Source organism: Schistocerca americana, chromosome 11 (assembly GCF_021461395.2).
Source record: "Schistocerca americana isolate TAMUIC-IGC-003095 chromosome 11, iqSchAmer2.1, whole genome shotgun sequence".
NCBI classification, from domain to species: Eukaryota; Metazoa; Arthropoda; class Insecta; order Orthoptera; family Acrididae; genus Schistocerca; species Schistocerca americana.
In genome coordinates, this window is record NC_060129.1 from 64,226,076 (window position 1) to 64,232,363 (window position 6,288).

Below are 6,288 nucleotides of genomic sequence, written 5' to 3' on the forward strand. Positions count from 1 at the left end.
GGGTCTGCAATAACTCAAACGTAAAATACTTTAGTTCCCTATGAGAAACTTTGTTCTTTACGTGACTCATGCAACTGCTTTCACTCTTAATGGAAAACTAAATGGTTTATGTTAAAGTTAACTAGCAAAAAGTGTAACCATTGTTACATAATTTCTGTGAAGTAAGATTCCTTAATGTTATTTCCTTCCTTTGTCATCATAACTCGATAATTTCAGTTCCGTGTGGGACTTATGAACTAACAAAATGAAATGCTTTTATTACTATGTCCAAACAAAATCTTTTTAACATGTAGTACACAGTTCAAATCAGCAAAAAGTGTAACCGTATAATTAAGGTAAATGTTAATGAAAATTAGGCATGTAACATGAATACTGCAATTTCCTAGATTTCCACGTGTACCTGTATTCACTGTATCAATATAATAGAGGGAAACATTCCACGTGGCAAAAAATATATATAAAAACAAAGATGAGGTGACTTACCGAACGAAAGCGCTGGCAGTTCGATAGACACACAAACATACACACAAAATTCTAGCTTTCGCAACCAACGGTTGCCTCATCAGGAAAGAGGGAAGGAGAGGGAAAGACGAAAGGATGTGGGTTTTAGGGAGAGGGTAAGGAGTCATTCCAATCCCGGGAGCGGAAAGACTTATCTTAGGGGGAAAAAAGGACAGGTCTGCTTGTGTCTGTATGTGTGGATGGATATGTGTGTGTGTGAGAGTGTATACCTGTCCTTTTTTCCCCCTAAGGTAAGTCTTTCCGCTCCCGGGATTGGAATGACTCCTTACCCTCTCCCTTAAACCCTTAAAACCCACATCCTTTCGTCTTTCCCTCTCCTTCCCTCTTTCCTGATGAGGCAACCGTTGGTTGCGAAAGCTAGAATTTTGTGTGTATGTTTGTGTTTGTTTGTGTGTCTATCGACCTGCCAGCGCTTTCGTTCGGTAAGTCACCTCACCTTTGTATTCACTGTATTCTGCACTTTGTAGTGCTAGAAAGATAATTCTAAGTGAGTTTTTGCATTCTCTTCTCCCCCCCCCCCCTCAACACAGGAAAATATAATAGAAAGACATCCTAGCAAAATAAAGACAAAATTCAGAAAATTAGGTTTTGCCTGACTCAGGTCCCGTTATTCCAGAATGGTTATAAAGTAATAAGAATGCTTATGATCAACTGGAACATTGTGTTCATTATAGGAAGTATTAAAACAAGAATTAACAGAGTAACAATTTTATTGCTCTTATGTTGCAGAGTATCCACAAACATTACTGTTTGAAACATAGGGCCACTGCATACTTCATTAGATCACACCCATCCTGAGATTAAACTGTTTTCTTAAAGTGAAAAATTCAAGTTAACATAGTTATTGAGGGACATATTTTCTCACACTGCAAGCCATCTGTCAAATAAGTCTCAGAACATTTTTTTTCATTAATTTCACACAAATCACCTGTTTTTAATGCAAGTGCATATTTTGTAACTTCAATCATCTTAAAATAAGCTTATATAATAAACAATTATAATTTTGTTACAATATCTACACAGGATGTAAAGACTTAATTTTACTTCAATGTGATTCATCTTTTGAAGTTCATCATTACACAACAACAAATCTATGGACAAAATAGTTTTAAAAACTCTGTCAAAATGTCACACCCATCTGCATGGAATGTCCCATTACATAATTTTTCCAATTTGAGCACTATACATGATTAAACGATATGAGTTTATTTAACTTCTGCCTTATACTTGATTTGTTGTTTAAAATTTTCTCAGCAGGCTTTTTTTCCACATGTTTTTAAGCGTATGCAGGAGTATAGGGATGCAATCTTACAAACAAGTTGAGTCTGACGTAAGTCCTCTATCCTAATTTCATAATGGTAATCATGACCAAGAGCAGGAAATGGGTAATCTACAAATTTATTTTTAACACAATGCAAAATCTTGGCCTGTATATATATTTCTGTCACATATCCCCAGCAGTCACAAACATCTAAAACAGTTTCTGAGTATTCTACAACAGAGTACACGCAGTCACTTGTTTTAACCAGTTTTCCCCAGTTAACAAAATTTACAAATGCATTTTTATTGGCCATATTGGGAAAAGCATAGAGAGAATCACATTCTAATGCAGATTTAACTACTGGTGGCTTCAGTATGTGAAGACAGTCTTTGCATGTGATCTGCCTTGAAAGGTGCTATGACACATACCCTGCAATATAATAGAGTATGTTTTACTTGTGAAATGAGAACTTAATCTTATCATCAAGAAGTGCACACCACTCCTCTACTTCATTTTCTGCAGCACTTCCATCACTTTCTACTACATGCTTTCTTGCATGAAAATCATAAACAGGTGGCAAACAACACACATTAAAATTTGAGCAATTCCCATTCATTGCAGTGACACTGTTATCCAAGAGCAACTTTCTCATGGCACATTTGAACTGGTATGCATTTGGATTGTTGTTCCAAACACATCTGGACCGAATGCAGGGGGAAAAAAAGGTCTGTGTGGTCTTGTGACAGTTTATATGTTAGCAAATACTTCAAAGGAGATTCAACACGAAGCATACTTGTCAGAGCTATGTGCCTTACTGATTGCATATTGAAAATTATCCCAAAAGCAAAAGTATTTATTGCATGGAGCAGCAATGGAACACCAATGATTTTTAAGCTTTTGATATAATTTTCAGTGTGTCTGAAAATACCAATGTGTTGACTGGGTGTTGTTTGATGTCCTTAGGTTAGTTAGGTTTAAGTAGTTCTAAGTTCTAGGGGACTGATGATCATAGATGCTAAGTTCCATAGTGCTCAGAGCCATTTGAACCATTTTTTTTAATTTAATTTTTTTTTAAATACCAAGCCAATAAGATTTGTTGTCAAGTCTCAGGGGGCTCTTATACCTTTTACCTAATGGATTTCTGGAGTTCAGAATATCAAAAATCCTATCAATATTATACAAAAATTCTACTGTTGCTTCACTTCCTTTAATATTTGGATCACCAACCCTCCTCAAAAACTCTATACTATCTGCCACACTAGAACTCAAAGTCTGTGGAGCTAATGAAACATTCATTTTTCTATTTACATAACTTATATGTTGTCCTGATAGTTTGTTGGCAAATGTCATACCTTCTTCTTGTTGTACCTTGTTCAATTGCTCAATGAAATGTCATCTAATAATGCCAGTTGGAGACTCAATAGCAGATACTTCTGCTAGAGCATTCCTGGCAAACTTCATCATATGACATGTCCAACATACAATAAACATTGTAGCTCTTAAAATCACCCTTGGAAAAATTTAAAGTACAGCCAAGTGTACGTAAAGTGTTTATATTTACCTTGCAGCCATCACATGTAACACACCAAACCCTAATGCCAAAACTGTGCAGCCTCTCTAAAGCGGATTTCATCAGTGTGGCCTGATTATTTGCCTGTACACCGTTGATAAAGAAATATGCAATCGGGCATATAAATTTGCCTTTAATAGAGACAAGCATGAAAACCAGAGCCTCAGATGCCTCTATTACTTCTTTTGACTGAGGCACTTCCCCACCAAACTCTAAAAAATCTGTGTATTGCTTAGTTCCTTGGTCCCAAACTACTTGCTCCCTAAGTGCCACACTGTCTACAATTAGACATGAATCGCTGAACTGGTCCCTTACGATTGGGTTCGAATCAACGTACTTAAAAACATCTTTTAAGAAGCCAGTTTCACAGTCGACACTTGCCACCCGTTTGGAAATCAATGATGTATGGGTCAGAGGCTTTAATTTTTGCAGGTATTCATATGCTGCTGGTGAATAAAAGTACACAGTCATCGCAAACATTTTCACATTTGTTGTGTATCTATTACCCTTTGACGAGAGAGAGTTGTCCACTAAATTGCACACTAATTCCACTTGTGTTCCTTTCTGATGATTGAGGAAGTTATGTAACTTCTCAGGAAGATGCCCCTTCTCCTTCAATGAACTTATGATGTCATCCATCGAAAACACTTTCTTCTCTCTTCTTCGAAGTTTTTCATGGACACACTTCAGTTTACGTTTTAATTCGTGCACAATGTCTGAGAAAAAATTGCAAGTTCTGGTCGCCTTGTCTTCCATTTCTACTTTCGACTGTATACCACAATCAATTACTTGAGAACCAACTGCACTCTGAAATAAAGAAATAATTTCGTTATATATGATTGAAATAACTCAAGGCTTGATGAAAAAATATTATAAGAAAACTTTGGGGGTGTGAAAACATCCTTATACTAACGATTTCGACACAATTCGCAGCATCTGCATTGGATAAATGGGACATGCTTTCCACGGAAGAATTCTCATTGACAACATTCTCCACGCAATCAGTAGCTTCTGCAGAGGGCAAATCAAGCACGGATTCCAGGACAAAACGCTAAAAACAAAAATATGGAACTGTATTACAACATTGCGTAGACCTATGTAGCCCATTAGTGTCCGTACGAAATAAATTCACAAAGGTCAAAACCACACACATAGCAAGGAAATTAATTAGCTGCCTCAAATGGAGAATCATCGTTGTCACTCAAAATGCTAACATGTCGTCGTGGCTGTTTATTTGGTGGCATCAAATGTGTCGGAAAGTCAAAAACTGATGGCACTGCTTCGGGTCTGAGACGTTTCTTCCACGTTCCAGGGCTCACTACGTAATCATCTTGCCGGAAAAGGTTTCCGCAAAGAAAACTGCAAGACGTAGGTTTGAAATCTTTCCGCTTCACGGAAGTAATCCACTTCTTTAGCAGCTCTGGGTGCTTTAGAGGAAACCTGTTCAAAAACATCGAATTTGCAAACGCACTAAGTCTGTATTGTTGTCGTATTGTACCGGTAGTCCTATTACCTGTGAAATGGTAAGTCACTTTCCTTACTGCATCGCTTCGTACACTTGAAAGCGGAACAAGAAATCACCATTTCGATAATCCTTAATTCCTTATACACCGTACAGACCGAGAGAAACTTCTTGGCAAATTCAAATATGGCGGGCAATATAGACGACAGTAATCAGCTGGTAGAGCCATCTATCGGTAGGTCCGGTAGTTGAGCATCCCTCATTTCGCTAGCTTTAGACGCCTGTGGGTCGGTTTTCGTAGCAGTGACTGAAAGCATGGCTTTATTTTCGTAACATTTGTGGCGGAAATCTTGTTCTCACTGCCATATGCGATTCGGATTGTTAATGAGAATCTGCTCAAAATGCCACACAAGTGCTGTATGCCCTATTGTAGGGGAAACTACGACAACGGTTTAAAAGTTAGCGTCTTTTCATTCCCGTCTGATGAAGCATTAAGACTGAAACGGATCGCTGCAGTTCATAGGAATGACTGGGAACCCAGTAAACAGTTCGTTGTAAGTATCTGTAATTTAACTTTATTTCTATATTGTTACTCTTTAATACTGTTATGTTACAGAACTGAAAATTCAAATCAATAGCCTATCTATAACGAAGCATTATACTTTTAAGCTCACTTTATGCAGTCCTCAGTTAGATTTTATTTGTCGGTTTACATTCTGCCTTAACGTTAACAGTAAAATATATGGTTCTTTTCAGATATGTGAACTGCATTTCACTGCAGACGACATTGAGAAAATTACCAGTGCTTACGACCCAAAACTGGCAAACTCGTTACAGCACCTTTGGACCGTCCACGTTTAAAGAAACGTTCGTGAAAATTTATCGTAAAGGGTACTTGTAATCAGTTTTCAGATTAATGTTCAGGTTCCTTAATTTTCTTACGATATTGTTAAATATCTAAGATCATGAAACATTGCTATACGAATCTCATGTTTATCTCTCTCTATTTGCAGATGCCGTACCTTCAAAGTTGCCAGGATGAGCTACGTCTTTATCTTTAAAACAAGCACCAGCTCGAGAAGATCCAGAGAGTCGCGAACGTTTGGAGAACCAAGCACTTGAGAAAGTCATTGAGTAGAGTGTGGAATCACACAAAAAATGATGGAAAAGAGTTCATTTGCTAGTTTAGAAGATTTTAAATCAAAATTATCTGATTGTGAAAAGCACTGTGACTGGGTCACGGTAACTAAATCAAATAATTTGTGTCTTGTGTTAAAGGATGCTCCTTATCTAAATGTTGTGTGGCATGTCGTTATAAATAGTGATTTAGTGTTAAGTGCATTTGTGAAGGAAGCTGAGCTAAATTGTGCTGGTACGATTAAATTACCAAACCAAGTAAGTGATACTGGTACAGTTAGCAATATTTTGAAAGAGTTGTATGTGATGTTTCATATAAATGAGGCTCCATTTGAG

The 6,288-nt window shown here is 37.2% G+C and overlaps 1 long non-coding RNA gene across 1 annotated transcript; it reads left to right on the forward strand.

Moving 5' to 3' along the window:
• Nucleotides 1–5,344: 5,344 nt before the first annotated feature.
• LOC124553997 lies at nucleotides 5,345–5,924 on the forward strand. The gene is made up of 3 exons (XR_006968195.1): nucleotides 5,345–5,369; nucleotides 5,572–5,706; nucleotides 5,829–5,924. It is a non-coding gene; the product is annotated as an uncharacterized LOC124553997 (long non-coding RNA).
• Nucleotides 5,925–6,288: the final 364 nt, after the last annotated feature.